At 52.7% G+C, this 26,458-nt stretch overlaps 1 protein-coding gene across 5 annotated transcripts in view; it reads left to right on the top strand.

Annotated features, from left to right (window-relative positions):
• Positions 1 to 9,758: 9,758 nt before the first annotated feature.
• The window catches only part of LOC122922499, a 59,838-nt gene continuing 43,138 nt past the window's right edge, over positions 9,759 to 26,458 (top strand). For 3 of the 5 annotated variants that reach the window (XM_044273112.1, XM_044273110.1, XM_044273109.1), the window contains exon 1: positions 9,759 to 9,895. The gene's annotated coding sequence lies outside the window, so the exon portion shown is untranslated. Of the gene's footprint in view, positions 9,896 to 19,335; positions 19,512 to 19,659; positions 20,911 to 26,458 lie in introns of those variants that run through there. The other 2 variants (XR_006387137.1, XR_006387136.1) reach the window with 2 other exon arrangements.

Genomic DNA, 26,458 nt, shown 5'->3' with positions numbered 1-26,458 from the left:
GACTCCCATATTGTTGAGTGGATTAGGCAGTGGCTGAGGGACAGACAACAGAGGGTTGTAGTCAATGGAGAACATTTAAAACAAGGTCATGTTACCAGTGGGGTTCCACAGGGATCTGTACTGGGACCAATTTTGTTTAATATCTTTATAAGCGACATTGCAGAAGGCCTCGATGGTAAGGTGGGTCTTGTTGCTGATGACACAAAGATATGTAACAGGGTTGATGTTCCTGGAGGGAAACGCCAAATGGAAAAGGATTTAGGAAAACTAGAAGAATGGTCAGAACTCTGGCAACTGAAATGTAATGTGGATAAGTGCAAGATAATGCACCTGGGGCGTAAAAACCCAAGAGCAGAATATACAATCAGTGATACAGTCCTAACCTCAGTATCTGAGGAAAGGGATTTAGGGGTCATTATTTCAGAAGACTTAAAGGTAGGCAGACCATGTCATAGAGCAGCAGGAGATGCTAGCAGAATGCTGGGTGTATAGGGAGAGGCATTACCAGTAGACAGAGGGGGGCGCTCATGCCGCTCTACAGAGCACTAGTGAGACCTCATCTGGAGTATTGTGCGCAGTACTGGAGACCATATCTCCAGAAGGATATTGATACTCTGGAGAGAGTTCAGAGAAGAGCTACTAAACTGGTACATGGATTGCAGGATAAAACTTACCAGGAAAGATGAAAGGACCTTAACGTGTAGAGCTTGGAAGAAAGACGAGACAGAGGGGAGATGAGAGAGACTGCTAAATACATAAAGGGAATCAACAAGGGAAAAGAGGAGAGAAGATTTACAAGAAGAAAAACTGCTACAAGAGGACATAGTGTTACATTAGAGGGGCAAAGGGTTAACAGTAATATCAGGAAGTATTACTTTACTGAGAGAGTAGTGGATGCAGGGAATAGCCTTCCTGCAGAAGTGGTAGCTGCAAATACAGTGGAGGAGGTTAAGCATGCATGGGATAGGCATAAGGCCATCCTCCATATAAGATAGGGCCGGGGCTATCCATAGTATCAGTATATTGGGCAGACTAGATGGGCCAAATGGGTCTTATCTGCCGACACATTCTAGGTTTCTGCAAACTACAGAATCGGGGCAATAAATATAGCATTTTGCTTGGCTGTTAACCCTTGCTTTGTTACTGGAAAAAATGTATTAAAATGCAAAATTTGCCCAAAAAAAAATCAAAATAAAAAATCGAAATTTGGAAATTTTATCTCCATTTGCCATAAACTCTTGTGGAACGCCTAAAGGGTTAACGACGTCTCTAGAATGGGGTCATTTTTGGGTGGTTTCTATTATGTAAGCCTCACAAAGTGATATTTTTTACTCCATTTTACCAGTGTCATGAAGTACAATCTGTGACGAAAAAAACATTCTCAGAACGGCCGGGAGAAGTCAAAGCGTTTTAAAGTTATCAGCACATAAAGGGACACTGGTCCGATTTGCTAAAAATGGCCGGGTCTCTAAGGTGAAATATGGCCCGGTCCTTAAGGAGTTAAAGGGATTCTGTCACCTTGTTTTAGCCTATGGAGCTGTGGACATGCTCGGCTAGATCACCGCTCGCCTGTCCGCAATATACCCGTCCCATAAAGCGCTGTCCTTTTATTGTGCTTACAAAATGATCTTATAGATATGTAAACGAGCCGGGTAAGGAGCCCAAGGGGCCGGACTAACCTTCCTGGAGCCCAGCCACGCCCCCTGTGAACGAGCCAAAGGGGCTGCACTAACCTTCCTGGTGCCCAGCCACTCCCCCCTGGTAAGGAGCCCAAGGGGCTGTACTAACCTTCCTGGAGCCCAGCCACGCCCCCCTGTGAAGGAGTCCAAGGGGCTGCACTAACTTTCCTGGAGCCCAGCCACGCCCCCCTGGTATAGAGCCCAAGGGGCTGTACTAACCTTCCTGGAGCCCAGCCACGCCCGCTGTGAAGGAGCCCAAGGGGCTGTACTAACCTTCTTGGTGCCCAGCCACGCCCCCTGTGAAGGAGCCCAAGGGGCTGTACTTACCTTTCTGGTGCCCAGCCACGCCCCCCTGTGAAGGAGCCCAAGGGGCTGCACTAACCTTCCTGGTGCCCAGCCACGCCCCCTGTGAAGGAGCCCAAGGGGCTGGACTAACCTTCCTGGAGCCCAGCCACGCCCCCTGGTATAGAGCCCAAGGGGCTGTACTAACCTTCCTGGAGCCCAGCCACGCCCGCTGTGAAGGAGCCCAAGGGGCTGTACTAACCTTCTTGGTGCCCAGCCACGCCCCCTGTGAAGGAGCCCAAGGGGCTGTACTTACCTTCCTGGTGCCCAGCCACGCCCCCCTGTGAAGGAGCCCAAGGGGCTGCACTAACCTTCCTGGTGCCCAGCCACGCCCCCTGTGAAGGAGCCCAAGGGGCTGGACTAACCTTCCTGGAGCCCAGCCACGCCCCCTGGTAAGGAGCCCAAGGGGCTGGACTAACCTTCCTGGAGCCCAGCCACGACCCCTGTGAAGGAGCCCAAGGGGCTGCACTAACCTTCCTGGTGCCCAGCCACGCCCCCTGTGAAGGAGCCCAAGGGGCTGGACTAACCTTCCTGGAGCCCAGCCATGCCCCCTGTAAAGGAGCCCAAGGGGCCGGACTAACCTTCCTGGAGCCCAGCCACGCCCCCTGTGAAGGAGCTGTACTAACCTTCCTGGAGCCCAGCCACGCCCCCTGTGAAGGAGCCCAAGGGGCTGCACTAACCTTCCTGGAGCCCAGCCACGCCCCCTGTGAAGGAGCCCAAGGGGCTGCACTAACCTTCCTGGAGCCCAGCCACACCCCCTGTGAAGGAGCCCAGCACCGTCCGGATCCTCCGAGTCTCCTCCTTGCTCACAGTTAGATTGCCGTAATATTGCACATGCGCAGTGCAGGTATAGTGTTGCTTCCCTGTGCTGGCATCAGCCTCAGAGAAGGAACTGTACACGTGCATCGCGAGATTACGGCGATCTAACTGGAGATTTGGAGGATGCAGGCGTGGCTGGGCTCCTTCACAGGGGGCGTGGCTGGACTCCTTCACAGGGGGCGTGGCTGGGCTCCAGGAAGGTTAGTCCGGCCCCTTGGGCTCCTTCACAGGGGGGCGTTGCTGGGCTCCAGGAAGGTTAGTCCGGCCCCTTGGGCTCCTTCACAGGGGGGCGTGGCTGGGCTCCAGGAAGTTTAGTCCGGCCCCTTGGACTCCTTCACAGGGGGGCGTGGCTGGGCTCCAGGAAGGTTAGTCTGGCCCCTTAGGCTCCTTCACAGGGGGCGTGGCTGGGCTCCAGGAAGGTTAGTACAGCCCTATGGGCTCCTTCACAGTGGGCGTAGCTGGGCTCCAGGAAGGTTAGTCTGGCCCCTTGGGCTCCTTCACAGGGGGCGTGGCTGGGCACCAGGAAGGTTAGTGCAGCCCCTTGGGCTCCTTCACAGGGGGCATGGCTGGGCTCCAGGAAGGTTAGTGCAGCCCCTTGGGCTCCTTCACAGGGGGCATGGCTGGGCTCCAGGAAGGTTAGTGCAGCCCCTTGGGCTCCTTCACAGGGGGCGTGGCTGGGCACCAGGAAGGTTAGTGCAGCCCCTTGGGCTCCTTCACAGGGGGCATGGCTGGGCTCCAGGAAGGTTAGTGCAGCCCCTTGGGCTCCTTCACAGGGGGCGTGGCTGGGCACCAGGAAGGTTAGTGCAGCCCCTTGGGTTCCTTCACAGGGGGCGTGGCTGGGCACCAGGAAGGTTAGTACAGCTCCTTCACAGGGGGCGTGGCTGGGGTCCAAGTAGGTTAGTGGAGCATCTTGGGCTCCTTCACAGGGGGGCGTGGCTGGGCTCCAGGAAGGTTAGTGCAGCCCCTTGGGCTCCTTCACAGGGGGCGTGGCTGGGCTCCAGGAAGGTTAGTGCAGCCCCTTGGGCTCCTTCACAGATGCGCCTCTGTACAGTGTGAGAATGTATGGGCTCCGCGGAGCCGGAGTCAGTGATTCACGAAGTCGCGCGAAACTCCATTCAGTAACTCAGGTAAGTGGAAAACCCTTTAAACCTTTAACCTGAACTCGGCTTTGGTCGCGTCTAGAACCTCGGAACCGCGACTTCGTGAATCACTGACGCCGGCTCCTCGGAGCCCATACATTCTCACACTGTACAGAACGAAGTGACTTCGGATGAAGCCTCGGAAGCTTCGCTCATCAGCGGCCGTTCTAGACGTCGGCGCAGCTACAAGCACCAGAACAACGGAGAACGCCAGTAAGAAACTAAGCAATAAAAACAGAGAAATGAACAAAAACATATAGATTACGTTTTTTTTGGTTCAACAATAAGTTTTATTAAAAGAAGTAAAACCGGCGACTTGTAGAAAATATATAATAAATATCGGATGCGGAGAAGAAGGAAAACACGTCAGATACAACAACATGGCCGCCCAGAGCCGCCCCCCCCCCTCCCGCGTACATAATCACACGGCACCAGTTGTCTACCCCCCCCTCTCAGTGATGTCACAGCACACATGTCCCCCCAGCACTGACAGACACCCCCCCATCAGTGATGTCACAGTACACATGTCCCCCCAGCACTGACAGACACCCCCCCTCTCAGTGATGTCACAGCACACATGTCCCCCCAGCACTGACAGACCCCCCCTCTATCAGTGATGTCACAGCACACATGTCCCCCAGCACTGACAGCCCCCCCCCTCTATCAGTGATGTCACAGCACACATGTCCCCCCAGCACTGACAGACACCCCCCCTCTATCAGTGATGTCACAGCACACATGTCCCCCCAGCACTGACAGACACCCCCCCTCTATCAGTGATGTCACAGCACACATGTCCCCCCAGCACTGACAGACCCCCCCTCTATCAGTGATGTCACAGCACACATGTCCCCCCAGCACTGACAGACACCCCCCCCTCTATCAGTGATGTCACAGCACACATGTCCCCCCAGCACTGACAGACCCCCCTCTATCAGTGATGTCACAGCACACATGTCCCCCCAGCACTGACAGACACCCCCCCTCTATCAGTGATGTCACAGCACACATGTCCCCCCAGCACTGACAGACACCCCCCCTCTCAGTGATGTCACAGCACACATGTCCCCCCAGCACTGACAGACCCCCCCTCTATCAGTGATGTCACAGCACACATGTCCCCCAGCACTGACAGACACCCCCCCTCTATCAGTGATGTCACAGCACACATGTCCCCCCAGCACTGACAGACCCCCCCTCTATCAGTGATGTCACAGCACACATGTCCCCCCAGCACTGACAGACACCCCCCCCTCTATCAGTGATGTCACAGCACACATGTCCCCCCAGCACTGACAGACCCCCCTCTATCAGTGATGTCACAGCACACATGTCCCCCCAGCACTGACAGACACCCCCCCTCTATCAGTGATGTCACAGCACACATGTCCCCCCAGCACTGACAGACACCCCCCCTCTATCAGTGATGTCACAGCACACATGTCCCCCAGCACTGACAGACACCCCCCTCTATCAGTGATGTCACAGCACACATGTCCCCCCAGCACTGACAGACACCCCCCCTCTATCAGTGATGTCACAGCACACATGTCCCCCCAGCACTGACAGACCCCCCTTCTATCAGTGATGTCACAGCACACATGTCCCCCCAGCACTGACAGACACCCCCCCTCTATCAGTGATGTCACAGCACACATGTCCCCCCAGCACTGACAGACACCCCCCCTCTATCAGTGATGTCACAGCACACATGTCCCCCCAGCACTGACAGACACCCCCCCTCTCAGTGATGTCACAGCACACATGTCCCCCAGCACTGACAGACACCCCCCTCTATCAGTGATGTCACAGCACACATGTCCCCCCAGCACTGACAGACACCCCCCCTCTATCAGTGATGTCACAGCACACATGTCATCCCAGCACTGACAGACACCCCCCTCTATCAGTGATGTCACAGCACACATGTCCCCCCAGCACTGACAGACACCCCCCTCTATCAGTGATGTCACAGCACACATGTCCCCCCAGCACTGACAGACACCCCCCCATCAGTGATGTCACAGCACACATGTCCCCCCAGCACTGACAGACACCCCCCTCTATCAGTGATGTCACAGCACACATGTCCCCCCAGCACTGACAGACCCCCCCTCTATCAGTGATGTCACAGCACACATGTCCCCCCAGCACTGACAGACACCCCCCTCTATCAGTGATGTCACAGCACACATGTCCCCCCAGCACTGACAGACCCCCCCTATATCAGTGATGTCACAGCACACATGTCCCCCCAGCACTGACAGACACCCCCCTCTATCAGTGACATCACAGCACACATGTCCCCCCAGCACTGACAGACACCCCCCCTCTATCAGTGATGTCACAGCACACATGTCCCCCAGCACTGACAGACACCCCCCTCTATCAGTGATGTCACAGCACACATGTCCCCCCAGCACTGACAGACACCTCCCTCTATCAGTGATGTCACAGCACACATGTCCCCCCAGCACTGACAGACACCCCCCCTCTATCAGTGATGTCACAGCACACATGTCCCCCAGCACTGACAGACACCCCCCTCTATCAGTGATGTCACAGCACACATGTCCCCCCAGCACTGACAGACACCCCCCTCTATCAGTGATGTCACAGCACACATGTCCCCCCAGCACTGACAGACACCCCCCTCTATCAGTGATGTCACAGCACACATGTCCCCCCAGCACTGACAGACACCCCCCTCTATCAGTGATGTCACAGCACACATGTCCCCCAGCACTGACAGACACCCCCTCTATCAGTGATGTCACAGCACACATGTCCCCCCAGCACTGACAGACACCCCCCCTCTATCAGTGATGTCACAGCACACGTCCCCCCAGCACTGACAGACACCCCCCCTCTATCAGTGATGTCACAGCACACATGTCCCCCCAGCACTGACAGACACCCCCCTCTATCAGTGATGTCACAGCGCACATGTCCCCCAGCACTGACAGACACCCCCCCTCTGTCAGTGATGTCACAGCACACATGTCCCCCAGCACTGACAGACCCCCTCTATCAGTGATGTCACAGCACACGTCCCCCAGCACTGACAAACACCCCCCCATCAGTGATGTCACAGCACACATGTCCCCCCAGCACTGACAGACACCCCCCTCTATCAGTGATGTCACAGCACACATGTCCCCCCAGCACTGACAGACACCCCCCTCTATCAGTGACATCACAGCACACATGTCCCCCCAGCACTGACAGACACCCCCCTCTATCAGTGATGTCACAGCACACATGTCCCCCCAGCACTGACAGACACCCCCCCTCTATCAGTGATGTCACAGCACACATGTCCCCCCAGCACTGACAGACACCTCCCTCTATCAGTGATGTCACAGCACACATGTCCCCCCAGCACTGACAGACACCCCCCCTCTATCAGTGATGTCACAGCACACATGTCCCCCAGCACTGACAGACACCCCCCTCTATCAGTGATGTCACAGCACACATGTCCCCCCAGCACTGACAGACACCCCCCTCTATCAGTGATGTCACAGCACACATGTCCCCCCAGCACTGACAGACACCCCCCTCTATCAGTGATGTCACAGCACACATGTCCCCCCAGCACTGACAGACACCCCCCTCTATCAGTGATGTCACAGCACACATGTCCCCCCCAGCACTGACAGACACCCCCCCTCTATCAGTGATATCACAGCACACATGTCCCCCCAGCACTGACAGACACCCCCCCTCTATCAGTGATGTCACAGCACACATGTACCCCCAGCACTGACAGACACCCCCTCTATCAGTGATGTCACAGCACACGTCCCCCCAGCACTGACAGACACCCCCCCCTCTATCAGTGATGTCACAGCACACATGTACCCCCAGCACTGACAGACCCCCCCCTTAATCAGTGATGTCACAGCACACATGTCCCCCAGCACTGACAGACACCCCCCCCTCTATCAGTGATGTCACAGCACACATGTCCCCCAGCACTGACAGACACCCCCCCCTCTATCAGTGATGTCACAGCACACATGTCCCCCCAGCACTGACAGACACCCCCCTCTATCAGTGATGTCACAGCACACATGTCCCCCCAGCACTGACAGACACCCCCCTCTATCAGTGATGTCACAGCACACATGTCCCCCCAGCACTGACAGACAGCCCCCCCCCTCTATCAGTGATGTCACAGCACACATGTCCCCCAGCACTGACAGACACCCCCCCCCCTCTATCAGTGATGTCACAGCACACATGTCCCCCAGCACTGACAGACACCCCCCCCCTCTATCAGTGATGTCACAGCACACATGTCCCCCAGCACTGACAGACACCCCCCCCCTCTATCAGTGATGTCACAGCACACATGTCCCCCAGCACTGACAGACACCCCCCTCTATCAGTGATGTCACAGCACACATGGCCCCCCAGCACTGACAGACACCCCCCTCTATCAGTGATGTCACAGCACACATGTCCCCCCAGCACTGACAGACACCCCCCTCTATCAGTGATGTCACAGCACACATGTCCCCCCAGCACTGACAGACACCCCCCTCTATCAGTGATGTCACAGCACACATGTCCCCCCAGCACTGACAGCCCCCCCCCTCTATCAGTGATGTCACAGCACACATGTCCCCCCAGCACTGACAGACACCCCCCTCTATCAGTGATGTCACAGCACACATGTCCCCCCAGCACTGACAGACACCCCCTCTATCAGTGATATCACAGTACACATGTCCCCCCAGCACTGACAGACCCCCCCCTCTATCAGTGATGTCACAGCACACATGTCCCCCAGCACTGACAGACACCCCCCCTCTATCAGTGATATCACAGCACACATGTCCCCCCAGCACTGACAGCCCCCCCCCCCCTCTATCAGTGATGTCACAGTACACATGTCCCCCCAGCACTGACAGCCCCCCCCTCTATCAGTGATGTCACAGCACACATGTCCCCCCAGCACTGACAGACACCCCCCTCTATCAGTGATGTCACAGCACACATGTCCCCCCAGCACTGACAGACACCCCCCTCTATCAGTGATGTCACAGCACACATGTCCCCCCAGCACTGACAGACACCCCCCTCTATCAGTGATGTCACAGCACACATGTCCCCCCAGCACTGACAGACCCCCCCTCTATCAGTGATGTCACAGCACACATGTCCCCCAGCACTGACAGACACCCCCCCTCTATCAGTGATATCACAGCACACATGTCCCCCCAGCACTGACAGACACCCCCCTCTATCAGTGATGTCACAGCACACATGTCCCCCCCAGCACTGACAGACACCCCCCTCTATCAGTGATGTCACAGCACACATGTCCCCCCAGCACTGACAGACACCCCCCTCTATCAGTGATGTCACAGCACACATGTCCCCCCAGCACTGACAGACCCCCCCTCTATCAGTGATATCACAGTACACATGTCCCCCCAGCACTGACAGACCCCCCCTCTATCAGTGATGTCACAGCACACATGTCCCCCAGCACTGACAGACACCGCCCCTCTATCAGTGATATCACAGCACACATGTCCCCCCAGCACTGACAGACACCCCCCCTCTATCAGTGATGTCACAGCACACGTCCCCCAGCACTGACAGACACCCCCCTCTATCAGTGACGTCAGGAGGCCCGTATCCTGTGTGGAGTTCAGCCACTCCTCAGTGACCACCACGGGGAGATAATAATGCTGCACTCAGTCTACGGGGCTAATGAGGGGGGTACAATTGTGGGTTGGGCAGGAAGTGACGTCATGCGCTCCAGCGTGGAACGCACGCTGTTATCTCATCAACTCAGGTGTCTGACTCCCATCATGGACAAACAGCTGCCCTGCATTCTGCTGATGACTGGAGGATAAATATGGGAGACGTGCAACAGCAAACTATCCGAGGAGGAGGAAGGTGAGTTATGTGGACCGACGGCTCGGCTGCATGATGGGGTGTAGTCTGTGCTGCCCTCTGCCGGCTCCTCTGCTGTATGACGCCCATTAGCTCTGGGTACAGTCTGTGCTGCCCTCTGCTGGCTCCTCTGCTGTATGACGCCCATTAGCTCTGGGGTACAGTCTGTGCTGCCCTCTGCTGTATGACGCCCATTAGCTCTGGGTACAGTCTGTGCTGCCCTCTGCTGGCTCCTCTGCTGTATGACGTCCATTAGCTCTGGGGTACAGTCTGTGCTGCCCTCTGCTGTATGACGCCCATTAGCTCTGGGGTACAGTCTGTGCTGCCCTCTGCCGGCTCCTCTGCTGTATGACGCCCATTAGCTCTGGGGTATAGTCTGTGCTGCCCTCTGCTGGCTCCTCTGCTGTATGACGCCCATTAGCTCTGGGGTACAGTCTGTGCTGCCCTCTGCTGGCTCCTCTGCTGTATGACGCCCATTAGCTCTGGGGTACAGTCTGTGCTGCCCTCTGCTGGCTCCTCTGCTGTATGACGCCCATTAGCTCTGGGGTACAGTCTGTGCTGCCCTCTGCTGGCTCCTCTGCTGTATGACGCCCATTAGCTCTGGGGTACAGTCTGTGCTGCCCTCTGCCGGCTCCTCTGCTGTATGACGCCCATTAGCTCTGGGGTGTAGTCTGTGCTGCCCTCTGCTGGCTCCTCTGCTGTATGACGTCCATTAGCTCTGGGGTACAGTCTGTGCTGCCCTCTGCTGGCTCCTCTGCTGTATGACGTCCATTAGCTCTGGGGTACAGTCTGTGCTGCCCTCTGCTGTATGACGCCCATTAGCTCTGGGGTACAGTCTGTGCTGCCCTCTGCTGGCTCCTCTGCTGTATGACGCCCATTAGCTCTGGGGTATAGTCTGTGCTGCCCTCTGCTGGCTCCTCTGCTGTATGACTCCCATTAGCTCTGGGGTACAGTCTGTGCTGCCCTCTGCTGGCTCCTCTGCTGTATGACGCCCATTAGCTCTGGGGTACAGTCTGTGCTGCCCTCTGCTGTATGACGCCCATTAGCTCTGGGGTATAGTCTGTGTTGCCCTCTGCTGGCTCCTCTGCTGTATGACGCCCATTAGCTCTGGGGTACAGTCTGTGCTGCCCTCTGCCGGCTCCTCTGCTGTATGACGCCCATTAGCTCTGGGGTACAGTCTGTGCTGCCCTCTCCTGGCTCCTCTGCTGTATGACGCCCATTAGCTCTGGGGTACAGTCTGTGCTGCCCTCTGCCGCCTCCTCTGCTGTATGACGCCCATTAGCTCTGGGGTACAGTCTGTGCTGCCCTCTGCTGGCTCCTCTGCTGTATGACGCCCATTAGCTCTGGGGTACAGTCTGTGCTGCCCTCTGCTGGCTCCTCTGCTGTATGATGCCCATTAGCTCTGGGGTACAGTCTGTGCTGCCCTCTGCTGGCTCCTCTGCTGTATGACGCCCATTAGCTCTGGGGTGTAGTCTGTGCTGCCCTCTGCTGGCTCCTCTGCTGTATGACGCCCATTAGCTCTGGGGTGTAGTCTGTGCTGCCCTCTGCCGGCTCCTCTGCTGTATGATGCCCATTAGCTCTGGGGTACAGTCTGTGCTGCCCTCTGCTGGCTCCTCTGCTGTATGACGCCCATTAGCTCTGGGGTGTAGTCTGTGCTGCCCTCTGCTGTATGACGCCCATTAGCTCTGGGGTACAGTCTGTGCTGCCCTCTGCCGGCTCCTCTGCTGTATGACGCCCATTAGCTCTGGGGTACAGTCTGTGCTGCCCTCTGCTGGCTCCTCTGCTGTATGACGCCCATTAGCTCTGGGGTACAGTCTGTGCTGCCCTCTGCCGGCTCCTCTGCTGTATGACGCCCATTAGCTCTGGGGTACAGTCTGTGCTGCCCTCTGCCGGCTCCTCTGCTGTATGACGCCCATTAGCTCTGGGGTACAGTCTGTGCTGCCCTCTGCTGCCCTCTGCTGTATGACGCCCATTAGCTCTGGGGTATAGTCTGTGCTGCCCTCTGCTGGCTCCTCTGCTGTATGACGCCCATTAGCTCTGGGGTACAGTCTGTGCTGCCCTCTGCCGGCTCCTCTGCTGTATGATGCCCATTAGCTCTGGGGTACGTCTGTGCTGCCCTCTGCTGGCTCCTCTGCTGTATGACGCCCATTAGCTCTGGGGTACAGTCTGTGCTGCCCTCTGCCGGCTCCTCTGCTGTATGACTGCCCATTAGCTCTGGGGTGTAGTCTGTGCTGCCCTCTGCTGGCTCCTCTGCTGTATGGACGCCCATTAGCTCTGGGGTACAGTCTGTGCTGCCCTCTGCCTGGCTCCTCTGCTGTATGACGCCCATTAGCTCTGGGGTACAGTTTGTGCTGCCCTCTGCTGTATGACGCCCATTAGCTCTGGGGTACAGTCTGTGCTGCCCTCTGCCTGGCTCCTCTGCTGTATGACGCCCATTAGCTCTGGGGTACAGTCTGTGCTGCCCTCTGCTGGCTCCTCTGCTGTATGACGCCCACTTAGCTCTGGGGTACAGTCTGTGCTGCCCTCTGCCGGCTCCTCTGCTGTATGACGCCCATTAGCTCTGGGGTACAGTCTGTGCTGCCCTCTGCCGGCTCCTCTGCTGGATGACGCCCATTAGCTCTGGGGTACAGTCTGTGCTGCCCTCTGCTGGCTCCTCTGCTGTATGACGCCCATTAGCTCTGGGGTACAGTCTGTGCTGCCCTCTGCCGGCTCCTCTGCTGTATGACGCCCATTAGCTCTGGGGTACAGTCTGTGCTGCCCTCTGCTGTATGACGCCCATTAGCTCTGGGGTACAGTCTGTGCTGCCCTCTGCTGGCTCCTCTGCTGTATGACGCCCATTAGCTCTGGGTACAGTCTGTGCTGCCCTCTGCTGGCTCCTCTGCTGTATGACGCCCATTAGCTCTGGGGTACAGTCTGTGCTGCCCTCTGCTGGCTCCTCTGCTGTATGACGCCCATTAGCTCTGGGGTACAGTCTGTGCTGCCCTCTGCTGGCTCCTCTGCTGTATGACGCCCATTAGCTCTGGGGTACAGTCTGTGCTGCCCTCTGCTGGCTCCTCTGCTGTATGACGCCCATTAGCTCTGGGGTACAGTCTGTGCTGCCCTCTGCCGGCTCCTCTGCTGTATGACGCCCATTAGCTCTGGGGTACAGTCTGTGCTGCCCTCTGCCGGCTCCTCTGCTGTATGACGCCCATTAGCTCTGGGGTATAGTCTGTGCTGCCCTCTGCTGGCCCCTCTGCTGTATGACGCCCATTAGCTCTGGGGTGTAGTCTGTGCTGCCCTCTGCCGGCTCCTCTGCTGTATGACGCCCATTAGCTCTGGGGTATAGTCTGTGCTGCCCTCTGCTGGCTCCTCTGCTGTATGACGCCCATTAGCTCTGGGGTACAGTCTGTGCTGCCCTCTGCTGGCTCCTCTGCTGTATGACGCCCATTAGCTCTGGGGTATAGTCTGTGCTGCCCTCTGCCGGCTCCTCTGCTGTATGACGCCCATTAGCTCTGGGGTACAGTCTGTGCTGCCCTCTGCCGGCTCCTCTGCTGTATGACGCCCATTAGCTCTGGGGTACAGTCTGTGCTGCCCTCTGCCGCCTCCTCTGCTGTATGACGTCCATTAGCTCTGGGGTACAGTCTGTGCTGCCCTCTGCTGGCTCCTCTGCTGTATGACGTCCATTAGCTCTGGGGTACAGTCTGTGCTGCCCTCTGCCGCCTCCTCTGCTGTATGACGTCCATTAGCTCTGGGGTACAGTCTGTGCTGCCCTCTGCTGGCTCCTCTGCTGTATGACGCCCATTAGCTCTGGGGTGTAGTCTGTGCTGCCCTCTGCTGGCTCCTCTGCTGTATGACGCCCATTAGCTCTGGGGTACAGTCTGTGCTGCCCTCTGCCGGCTCCTCTGCTGTATGACGCCCATTAGCTCTGGGGTACAGTCTGTGCTGCCCTCTGCTGTATGACGCCCATTAGCTCTGGGGTACAGTCTGTGCTGCCCTCTGCCGGCTCCTCTGCTGTATGACGTCCATTAGCTCTGGGGTACAGTCTGTGCTGCCCTCTGCCGGCTCCTCTGCTGTATGATGCCCATTAGCTCTGGGGTACAGTCTGTGCTGCCCTCTGCTGGCTCCTCTGCTGTATGACGCCCATTAGCTGTGGGGTACAGTCTGTGCTGCCCTCTGCCGGCTCCTCTGCTGTATGACGCCCATTAGCTCTGGGGTACAGTCTGTGCTGCCCTCTGCTGGCTCCTCTGCTGTATGACGCCCATTAGCTCTGGGGTACAGTCTGTGCTGCCCTCTGCTGTATGACGCCCATTAGCTCTGGGGTACAGTCTGTGCTGCCCTCTGCCGGCTCCTCTGCTGTATGACGCCCATTAGCTCTGGGGTACAGTCTGTGCTGCCCTCTGCCGGCTCCTCTGCTGTATGATGCCCATTAGCTCTGGGGTACAGTCTGTGCTGCCCTCTGCCGGCTCCTCCGCTGTATGACGCCCATTAGCTCTGGGGTATAGTCTGTGCTGCCCTCTGCTGGCTCCTCTGCTGTATGACGCCCATTAGCTCTGGGGTACAGTCTGTGCTGCCCTCTGCTGGCTCCTCTGCTGTATGACGCCCATTAGCTCTGGGGTACAGTCTGTGCTGCCCTCTGCTGGCTCCTCTGCTGTATGACGTCCATTAGCTCTGGGGTACAGTCTGTGCTGCCCTCTGCTGGCTCCTCTGCTGTATGACGCCCATTAGCTCTGGGGAACAGTCTGTGCTGCCCTCTGCTGGCTCCTCTGCTGTATGACGCCCATTAGCTCTGGGGTACAGTCTGTGCTGCCCTCTGCCGGCTCCTCCGCTGTATGACGCCCATTAGCTCTGGGGTACAGTCTGTGCTGCCCTCTGCTGGCTCCTCTGCTGTATGACGCCCATTAGCTCTGGGGTATAGTCTGTGCTGCCCTCTGCTGGCTCCTCTGCTGTATGACGCCCATTAGCTCTGGGGTACAGTCTGTGCTGCCCTCTGCTGGCTCCTCTGCTGTATGACGCCCATTAGCTCTGGGGTACAGTCTGTGCTGCCCTCTGCTGGCTCCTGTGCTGTATGACGCCCATTAGCTCTGGGGTACAGTCTGTGCTGCCCTCTGCTGTATGACGCCCATTAGCTCTGGGGTACAGTCTGTGCTGCCCTCTGCTGGCCCCTCTGCTGTATGACGCCCATTAGCTCTGGGGTATAGTCTGTGCTGCCCTCTGCCGGCTCCTCTGCTGTATGACGCCCATTAGCTCTGGGGTACAGTCTGTGCTGCCCTCTGCCGGCTCCTCTGCTGTATGACGCCCATTAGCTCTGGGGTACAGTCTGTGCTGCCCTCTGCCGCCTCCTCTGCTGTATGATGCCCATTAGCTCTGGGGTGTAGTCTGTGCTGCCCTCTGCTGGCCCCTCTGCTGTATGACGCCCATTAGCTCTGGGGTACAGTCTGTGCTGCCCTCTGCTGGCTCCTGTGCTGTATGACGCCCATTAGCTCTGGGGTACAGTCTGTGCTGCCCTCTGCTGGCTCCTCTGCTGTATGACGCCCATTAGCTCTGGGTGTAGCTGTTACTATCCTCCCCCAGTATCCATAGACTTGCTGACTGTGTTTATCTGATGCCACTGGGTTCTGTTAGATCTTCCATTTCCCTGACCAGTATAATGTCCATGTCTCACACTGGGGCAGCTCTACGTTGGGTTGTAGGGGTTCTGGTTGGTCTTCAGGAGACCAGTTCTGGGGCCTCTGTTACTGGGATTGCTCTGTAGGAGCGTCTCCTGCCTTCAGTCACCGGGATCTCCATGTGCGAGGAGTCATCTCATTCCCTGGTGTAGACGCCGATCTTCTGCTCATCTGGATCTAGTCTTCAGCTCTGCATTTTGGACCTTGTTTAACCCTTACAGACCCCCTGAGGAACCCACTTTGGGGGGAAATGCGTTGGGGTGAGCTGGGAATAGGTCTCGCCACATGGGGTCTTCTGGGGGATTCAGGACGGGCACGAGGATGGGGTGACTTCACCATCAGGGGTCGTCCCCGGGCTAAGGGTAGGTCAGGGTCCAGGAACGTGCAGACATCGGGGACTCGAGCCCCTGCCCCCGCCTGCCCCTTTAACCCCTTAAGGACATTTTTTGCAAATCTGACCAGTGTCAGTTTCTGTGGTGATAACTTCTCCAGGCCGTTCTGAGGCTGATCTCTCGTCACATATTGTACTTCATGACACTGATAAAATGGAGTAAAAAAAAATCATTTTTATTTATAAAAAATTACCAAATTTACCAAAATTTTTGAATAACTTGCAAATTTGCTATTTTCCATTTCTCTACTTCTATAATCCATAGTGACGCCTCCAACAATGGTTATTACTTCACGTTCCCCGTACGTCTCCTCATGTTGGGAAGGACCTTTTATTTTTGGGGACGTTGCAAGGTTTAGAAGGAAATTTTAAAAAGTTTCAGTAAATTTCTATAAAACCCACTTTTTCAGGACCAGTTCAGGTCTGAAGTCCCTCTGTGAGGCTTATATAATAGAAACCACCCAAAAATGACCCCATTCTTGAAACTTCACCCCTCGAGGTATTCAAAACTGATTTTACAAACTTTAACCCTTTTAGGTGTCACAGAAGAATTAATGGAAAATAGAGAGAAAATTTCACTTTTTTGGCAGATTTTTCACTTGAGTCCAAATTTGTATTGTATGGGGGGGGGGGCACATATTTATACCTCGCTGTGTATTGGGGGGGGGGGGGGGCACATATTTATGCCTCGCTGTGTATTGGGGGGAGGGGGGCACATATTATGCCTCGCTGTGTATTGGGGGAGGGGGGCACATATTTATGCCTCGCTGTGTATTGGGGGGAGGGGGGCACATATTTATGCCTCGCTGTGTATTGGGGGGCACATATTTATGCCTCGCTGTGTATTGGGGGGGCACATATTTATGCCTCGCTGTGTATTGGGGGGCACATATTTATGCCTCGCTGTGTATTGGGGGGGCACATATTTATGCCTCGCTGTGTATTGGGGGGGCACATATTTATGCCTCGCTGTGTATTGGGGGGGCACATATTTATGCCTCGCTGTGTATTGGGGGGGCACATATTTATACCTCGCTGTGTATTGGGGGGGGGCACATATTTATACCTCGCTGTGTATTGGGGGGGGGGCACATATTTATACCTCGCTGTGTATTGGGGGGGGGGGCACATATTTATACCTCGCTGTGTATTGGGGGGGGGCACATATTTATACCTCGCTGTGTATTTTATGGGGGGGGGACTTGCTCATCAGATCTCAGACCCTCCGCTGTGCGAGGTTTTTGGGGATCTCCTAATATATCGAGCCCGTCTGTAGCTGCTGTAATATTGGGGAGGATGAGGTCCTGGAAGCCCAGCTGGTCCTTGTACAGCACGACCTCCCCATCGTGTGCCTGCGGAGGGCGCTGCGCTCCCTGGAGTTTCTCTAGCCCGCGGTGTGCTGTGCCTCCTCCTCTAACCTGGCGTCTTCCATCCTAGAGTCTCCTGGACTTGGGTTGTTCGTCCCCAGCTGCTCCGTCCATCCTCTACGGGTCAGAGCCTAACCAGCTCCAGCACGGCTGCCCCGCGTGATCAGGGTAACGAGTCGGCTCTGACCTGTATCCTTCGGGTAGTATCTCAACCAAGTGCTGCTTCCATCTCCTCCTTCTCCTACTTTCCACATGGTCATTCCTCCCCCCCCCTCTTTTTTTTTTTTTTTTTTCCTTTTCCCTCTTTTCTTGTCCTGTTTTCCTTGTGATCCGGGGGCGCGGTTCTTCTGATTTGTATTCTTTTTCTCCTATTCTTTTTTTTTTTTTTTCTTTTATTCTTTATTCCATGTTTATTCGATTGCTATTTCTTTCGTCTTTGTCTTTCTTTACTTTTCAAACAATTTGTTAATGTTTTTTATTCCAGTTTTACTACCATTTCATTATATTTTTTTTTTAGATTACTTTTTTATTCCTTTATTTTTTTTATTTTTTATTTTCTTCCTGCCTCTTCTAAAATGGTCACTTCCAGTCCTCGTTGACCTGGTTCTACGTCGGTCTCTGCTCTGCCATATACTGTCCTCTACTGTGTTACTCCGCTCGCACTATCTCCGTCCCACGTAGTCCAGTAATCCACACCAAGGAGCATAGTCTCGCGAGACCCGCCCGGAAGCCACTCGGAGCCAGAGTGAGGTTTGGGGGCCCCGTCTCGCCGCTGCTCCTCCACCGCCTCTTGGCCATAGTTTCCTTCACCAGGACAACACGGCAATGACTTTGGGGTCACTCCGGATACGTGTCCGGCCAGTGATATGATGCGTGGACCCGCGGGTCTGTATGTTCTGGGTCTCGGCTCTGTGACGGTAGGCGGTTACGTCACAGGACTTTGGTCTCACAGTAGATGAAACCTGAATTGATTTACGTTTGTCACTCCTGACTGTCAAAAAGAATCCTGCCATATGGACTTCCACAGCTATAGAGATGTCTGTAATACCACTGATCAGCCTCTTGTACCGACGTGGTCACGGTGTATCGTACTGTTAGTCGTTGGATGCACTGCTTTTATGTTTTTGTCTCAGTCTGAAGACGGCCGAAACGTCACAACTTAGCCGCATAAAAATCTAATAAAAAATCACAAGAAAAATGACTTGTCACTGGAGTAACATACGGGGTAGGAGCCGCCCTTCCAGGGACAAGACGCGGCGTCCGCTGACTGCAGCCAAGCTGCCGCTTACAGCCCAACGTGTCTAAGCCATTTAATATCAGAACATTACAAGAGGATGGGACTACAACTCCCAGCATGTCCAGGCTGTTATATTGTACTCTGATATTACGTAAGAGGAGGAATCTCCCAGCATATCCAGGGTGTTGTAATGTACCCTGATATTATATAATAATGGCCTGGACATGCTGAGAGTTGTAGTCCTTTCCTCCTATCCCTCCTCTTGTAATATACTGATATTACATAACAGGAGGTATAAAAGGGGAGGACTACAACTCCCAGCATTTCCCTGGCACTTAGATTGAATCCATACTTCACATGCTTGGCTGGTCTTCTTCTTTACTGCACTAAGCTCCACCTCCTGTTCTGGTCACATGATGGTGAGGTAATCACAGGTCCTTCATCCCCTCTTCTCTGCTGAGCTCCGCCTCCTGTTCTGGTCACATGATGGTGAGGTCATCACAGGTCCTTCATCCCCTCTTCTCTGCTGAGCTCCGCCTCCTGTTCTGGTCACATGATGGTGAGGTCATCACAGGTCCTTCATCCCCTCTTGTCGGCTGAGCTCCGCAGGTCCTGTTAGCACCGTGGTAACTATTTCTGTTATATGTGAGGGAGGGGACCGTACACTGCATTGTAAAGTGTCTGCCCATTTGCTTCCTCGGACGTTCAGCTGAACAGCAGCACTGAAGCCCCTTAGGCAGTTGCCCAGTTTGCCAGCCCTGACCGCCAGCCTTGCTCTGTACATTGTCTCTGTTCCCTGACAGATCAATGGTCCCAAGAGGACATGCTCACTCTCATGGAAACCATGAAGTCCATTCTGCCCAGCCAGGACAACTTCAAGTTCAAAACCACAGCGTCTCGCACAGACTGGAACAAGCTGGCCTTCAAGAAATATACGGGACCCGTGTGTCGTCAAAAGTGGATTGAGATCTCAGCTGAGGTGAGATGTGGTTTAGGCCTCATGCCGTCTGCAAAACGGATACTGACTGTGCGCATTCCGCATTGTGCGGATTCTCATGTCCTCCCCTTTGTTAGAAATGCCTGTTGTCCGCAAAATGGACAATATGACCTGTTCGTCTTTTTTGCAGGGCCGCAGAATGGACATGCGGACCAAAACCACGGTTGTGTGCATGAGGCCTCGTAGTCTACATATTTCAGTACTGTGACTGATGCCTATTGACATTCTGCCAATGAACATCATGGAGGCCACCATCTTCCTGGATGATGGTCCCTTTCTCCTTGTAGTCTAATTTCCAGCAGTTATGTTAGGTTGGTAGATGCCACCTAGAGGTTCTGCCATCATAGCCTTGGTAAGACTCCAGCAGAAGGCACTGTGCTTCCTGTAGGACTTCCCAGAATGCCAGCGTTGACTCTAGACTCTGGCGCAATGTGCCTCAGGCTCGTTGGTGTTCTGTATAACGAATATCTGCAGGCGATTTACTGACATTGCTGCTCCCCTGTATCCCTTTAGGTCAGTAAGTTCCGCACTCTCTCAGAACTAATTCAAACTGCCGAAGAACATGTGAAGAACCCATATGAAGGAAAGCAGCGCTGTAGGTCATCAAATGCTGGTCTGATGGGGACTTGCTCAAATTCCAAGTCACGGCCCCAATGTTTCAAGACATATTAACCCCTAATATTACTTTTCAGAAACTCCCTGAATTCCCCAGAAGACCCTCGCACCCGATTTCCGCTTCTTTTCAACAGAATTGTCAGAACTTTTGATATTAAAGAGTCCATCAAATAAGGCCAAACATGGGTATCTGAATAGGAACCTGGAAAAGAGAAGCCATGTTGGTCTGAAGTGATATTTTTCAAGAGGGTATTTGAAGTTCAAACCCTTTGGACTTAGAATCAATAACCAAAGATTAGATTTAGGTGAAGGCTTTTGTTTTTGAGACATGGGAGAGTTTACTTAGTCATTTTCTTCTTGTATGAAGAGGTTTAGACAGATTCAATAAAGATATTGACGTAGATGAGATGCCTAGAAATCTGTGTCAAATTGGGGGCAGGGAATAGCAAGAGATTCAGATTATTGGTAACTGACCCATATTAATAAATTCTGATTTTCTATATTGGTGTTATAGATTATATATTGTATTCATTTTAAGGTTAGGAATCGCTACCTCAATTCTATGTCCTTTCAGAATCTCTGAGTAAAGTGTACATTAACCCCCTTAATGACCAGGCCACTTTTTACACTTCTGCACGGCACTACTTTCACAGTTTATCGCTCGGTCATGCAACTTACCACCCAAATGAATTGTATTTCATTGCTGCTGACATTTTTACTCTTTTGTTATTAATCCAAATCTTTGCAAAATGACATTTTCACTTTCAGTTGTAAATTATTTTTTTTTTAAACTACATTTCTATATAAATTTTTCTCTAAATTTATTTTTCTACATGTCTTTGATAAAAAAAAAAATGCAATAAGTGTATATTTATTGGTTTGGTTAAAAGTTATAGCGTTTACAAACTATGGTACAAAATATGAATTTCCGCTTTTTGAAGCAGCTCTGACTTTCTGAGCACCTGTCATGTTTCCTGAGGTTCTACAATGCTCAGACAGTAGAAACACCCCACAAATGACCTCATTTCGGAAAGTAGACACCCTAAGGTATTCGCTGATGAGTTTAGTGAGTTCATAGAACTTTTTATTTTTTGTCACAAGTTAGTGGAAAATGATTTTTTTTTTTTTTTTGTTTTTCTTATAAAGTCTCATATTCCACTAACCTGTGACAAAAAATGAAAACTTCCATGAACTCACTATGCCCATCACGAAATACCTTGGGGTGTCTTCTTTCCAAAATTGTCTCACTTGTGGGGTAGTTATACTGCCCTGGCATTTTAGGGGCCCTAATGTGTGCAAAGTAGTTTGGAATTCAAATGTGTAAAAAAAAAAAAATGCCCTGTGAAATCCTAAAGGTGCTCTTTAGAATTTGGGCCCCTTTTCCCACCTAGGCTTAAAAAAGTCACACATGTGGTATCACCGTACTCAGAAGAGGGCAACGGGTGTATTTTTACATATACCCATGCTGGGTGAATGAAATATCTCTCTAAAAGTCCACCTTCCCTTTGTATAAAAAAAAAAAGTTGTCATTTGACAGATATTTATCTCACCCAGCATGGGTATATGTAAAAATAAACCCCACACTTCTTTCCAAAATGGGGTCACATGTGGGGTATTTATACTGCCCTGGCATTTTAGGGGCCCTAAAGCGTGAGAAGAAGTCTGGAATCCAAATGTCTAAAAATGCCCTCCTAAAAGGAATATGTGCCCCTTTGCGCACCTTGGCTGCAAAAAAAGTGTCGCATGTGCTATCGCCGTACTCAGGAGAAGTTGGGGAATGTGTTTTGGGGTGTCATTTTACATATACCCATGCTGGGTGAGAGAAATATCTTGGTCAAATGCCAACTTTGTATAAAAAAAATTAAGGAAAAGTTCTTTTGCCAAGATATTTCTCTCACCCAGCATGGGTATATGTAAAATGACACCCCAAAACACATTGCCCAACTTCTCCTGAGTACGGCGATACCACATGTGTGACACTTTTTTGCAGCCTAGGTGGGCAAAGGGGCACACATTCCTTTTAGGAGGGCATTTTTAGACATTTGGATCCCAGACTTCTTCTCACGCTTTAGGTCCCCTAAAATGCCAGGGCAGTATAAATACCTCACATGTGACCCCATTTTGGAAAGACGACACCCCAAGGTATTCAGTGGGGGCATAGCAAGTTCATAGAAGTTGTGTGTGGTTTTTCTTGGCACAAGTTAGCAGAAATTGAGAAAAAAATGAAAATAAATCGGTCTCCCTTTCCGCTAACTTGTGACAAAAAGTTCAATCTTTCATGGACTCAATATGCCCCTCAGCGAATACCTTAGGGTGTCTTCTTTCCGAAATGGGGGGGTACTGGCATTTTAGGGGCCCTAAAGCGTGAGAAGAAGTCTGGAATATAAATGTCTAAAAAAAATTTATGCATTTGGATTCCGTGAGGGGTATGGTGAGTTCATGTGAGATTTTATTTTTTGTCACAAGTTAGTGGAAAATGAAACTTTGTAAGAAAAAATAAATAAATCAATTTCTACTAACTTGTGCCAAAAAATAAAAAATCTTCTATGAACTCGCGATCCCCCTCAAACGTGATCTTTTTATAGTGCCGCAGCGATTTTACGGTGTTTTTGCAGTGATCAGAAAAAAAAAATTCTGTCACTGCGGTGGGGTGGACTGAACGCAAGTGTGCGCACAAGATCAGGCCTGATCTGGCGAATACAGCGTTTTTTTGTATAGCCTATAGAACATGTCCTATTCTTGTTCGCAATGTGCGGATCCGCAAAATGCGGAAAGCACATTGCCAGTGTTTTGCAGACCCATGGTGTCTGTTTTGCGAATCCGCAAAACACATACAGGAGTCTGAATGGAGCCTTACAGAGAGGTGATCAATGACAGGGGGGTGATCAGGGGTTAATAAGTGACAGGGGGGTGTAGTGTGGTGCTTGGTGCTACTTATTACAGAGCTACCTGTGTCTTCTGGTGGTCGATCCAAGCAAAAGGGACACCAGAGGACCAGGTAGCAGGTATATTAGACTCTGTTATCAAAACAGCGTCTAATATACCTGTTAGGGGTTAAAAAAAAATCGCATCTACAGCCTGCCAGCGAGCGATCGCCGCTGGCAGGCTGGAGATCCACTCGCTTACCTGCCGGTTCCTGTGAATGTGTGTGTGCTCGCGTTCACAGGAAATCCCGCGTCTTGTGAGATGATGCCCCGGAACGTCCAGGAGGAATAACAGGGCCGCCGCAAAGATGCAATCCTGCGTGCAGCGGTCCTGTAGTGGTTAATGATCTTTCCCTGAAGATTCCTTAAATGGAGAAATGTGGACACAGGTGACGTAAACAAACCCTGTCCTTTTACCAAACAATGACCACGAGTGTTGAGGTGGATGTTTGGGATGAATTGGGTTTAGTCGGGGGATTTAGAGTCTAGATGTTTGACAAAAGATAAACGTCATTGTTTCTTTCGCTTCAAGGTCTGTATGAAACCTTTAGTTTTAATTTGAAGAAGGGATACATTTTAAGAATATATCCAGGAACTAGCTAGAATTGCCTCGACTTTTGTATGGAGCACTAGTGCCACCTAGGGTTGGGCGATATACCGGTATCACGATATACCGCGGTATTAAAAAAACGGCGATATGGCGATATCGCCGTTTCCTAAATACTGCGGTATTTTGTGACGTCATCAAAGAGGTCAGCGCACATTGAGCGCTGACCTCTTCTAAACGTGCGTCCGCCCGCTTCTACCAACTCGCCTTCAGGAACTGACTGATCACTTACCGCCCGCCCCTGCACCTTGCTCTTCCTCTCGCTCCTGGCCTGCCTCCTTCTTGCTCCGCCTCCCTTAGTCAAGTCTCCACCCACCATCTTACATAATCACCGTCGTCACCCACCAGTGCCGGGCGCCGTGTGAGTACTGTCTCTGGAGAGACTTTTCCTGCGGCTGCTTCACTAGTGCGTTCTGTCTGATGACAAAGTTATAAACTTACTACTTCCCGCAGCGGCCGCCCCGGCTCTCCCTCCTCCTCGCTCCCATAAGACCTTATTATAACGCTCCTTGTGGTCCCCCCATACAGTGCAACGCCTCCTTGTGGTCCCCCCATACAGTGCAACGCCTCCTTGTGGTCCCCCCATACAGTGCAACGCCTCCTTGTGGCACCCCATACAGTGCAACGCCTCCTTGTGGCCCCCCATACAGTGCAATGCCTCCTTGTGGCCCCCCATACAGTGCAACGCCTCCTTGTGGCCCCCCATACAGTGCAACGCCTCCTTGTGGCCCCCCATACAGTGCAACGCCTCCTTGTGGCCCCCCATACAGTGCAACGCCTCCTTGTGGCCCCCCATACAGTGCAACGCCTCCTTGTGGCCCCCCATACAGTGCAACGCCTCCTTGTGGCCCCCCATACAGTGCAACGCCACCTTGTGGCCCCCCATACAGTGCAACGCCACCTTGTGGCCCCCCATACAGTGCAACGCCTCCTTGTGGCCCCCCATACAGTGCAACGCCTCCTTGTGGCCCCCCATACAGTGCAACGCCTCCTTGTGGCCCCCCATACAGTGCAACGCCTCCTTGTGGCCCCCCATACAGTGTAACGCCTCCTTGTGGCCCCCCATACAGTGTAACGCCTCCTTGTGGCCCCCCATACAGTGTAACGCCTCCTTGTGGCCCCCCATACAGTGTAACGCCACCTTGTGGCCCCCCATACAGTGTAACGTCTCCTTGTGGCCCCCCATACAGTATAACGTCTCCTTGTGGCCCCCCATACAGTATAACGTCTCCTTGTGGCCCCCCATACAGTATAACGTCTCCTTGTGGCCCCCCATACAGTATAACGTCTCCTTGTGGCCCCCCATACAGTATAACGTCTCCTTGTGGCCCCCCATACAGTATAACGCCTCCTTGTGGCCCCCATACAATGCAACGCCTCCTTGTGGCCCCCTATACAGTGTAACGCCTCCTTGTGGCCCCCTATACAGTGCAACGCCTCCTTGTGGCCCCCCATACAGTATAACGCCTCCTTGTGGCCCCCCATACAGTATAACGTCTCCTTGTGGCTGCCCCCATACAGTATAACGTCTCCTTGTGGCTGCCCCCATACAGTATAACGTCTCCTTGTGGCTGCCCCATACAGTGCAACGTCTCCTTGTGGCCCCCCATACAGTATAACGTCTCCTTGTGGCTGCCCCCATACAGTATAACGTCTCCTTGTGGCTGCCCCCATACAGTATAACGTCTCCTTGTGGCCCCCCATACAGTATAACGTCTCCTTGTGTTTTTTTTTCTTTTAAACGGGTATTTATCGCGATATATATCGTTATCGCGATAAATTTTTTAATATCGTTATCGTCTGAATATTTTTGATATCGTCCAACCCTAGTGCCACCTAGTGTTGGGGTAACATTATGGTTTAGAGGGTATTATCCCTATGGGAGGTCCTATTAGTTAATGATAAAACTTGACCAAGCCCTTTCTAAGATGTTATGGGCTGACAGAGAAAAGACTCCTCATCAAAAGGGAGAAGACCCATCATCGGAGAACCTTCATCTTCAGATCAGGAGGCAAACCATCATCAGATCATCTGGAAGAAACCTCCTAATCCATCAGATCCAGCCCTGACCACCTTTTCAGTCTTTGGAGGCCGCCATCATAGAACCATTGAAACTGATTTCTTCTCGCTGACAGTTTGGTCTAGTATAACCTTACCTATCCATTATAGGATAATAATATAATACATATAGTCAATCAACCGTACCTTGTTGATTATGAAACTGAGGAATTTCAAAAAGACCTATCTGAAATGGAAATTAAGGCGGCCACGGTTTCTGGTGAATTAGCCCAACGGTCTCCTAAACTATCAGAATATAGTGAGACAATCGACAGCAAGAGGTAATTAAGTCAAGCTACTAATGAACTGTCTAAATGTCAATGGTCTATGGCGGATCTAGATGAGGAATGTAAAAAGTTGTATCGGGACAATAGAAATTTACAAACAGAGTTAGATAACGGGATCCTTTGGCTGTCTGAATTATAAAGGGGCAAGATCCCGAACAGAGAAGGTAAAATATTCCCGGGGGAATCAGATGCAGAAAGTAAAGGACGACCCCTTTAAAGGAGAGGAGCTAATGTCTCTGAGAACAGTCTCTTCCTAAATTAAAACCGATTTCACCTCCTAGGTCCTCTAAAAGTTCAGTACAGAGATCTTCTCAGCCCATGATGGACACTACTAAAGTGATCAAGTTTCTCAAGGAAAATGTGGGTCAATTTGCTAAAAAGGATCACCCTCCATAATAAGTCATTTGGAAACATATGAGGAGGCCATGAAAACTTTTT

Source organism: Bufo gargarizans, unplaced genomic scaffold, assembly GCF_014858855.1.
Source record: "Bufo gargarizans isolate SCDJY-AF-19 unplaced genomic scaffold, ASM1485885v1 fragScaff_scaffold_395_pilon:::fragment_2:::debris, whole genome shotgun sequence".
Lineage (NCBI taxonomy): Eukaryota > Metazoa > Chordata > Amphibia > Anura > Bufonidae > Bufo > Bufo gargarizans.
Note: the sequence above shows the minus strand (reverse complement) of the source record. Positions and strands in the feature narration are given on the sequence as shown.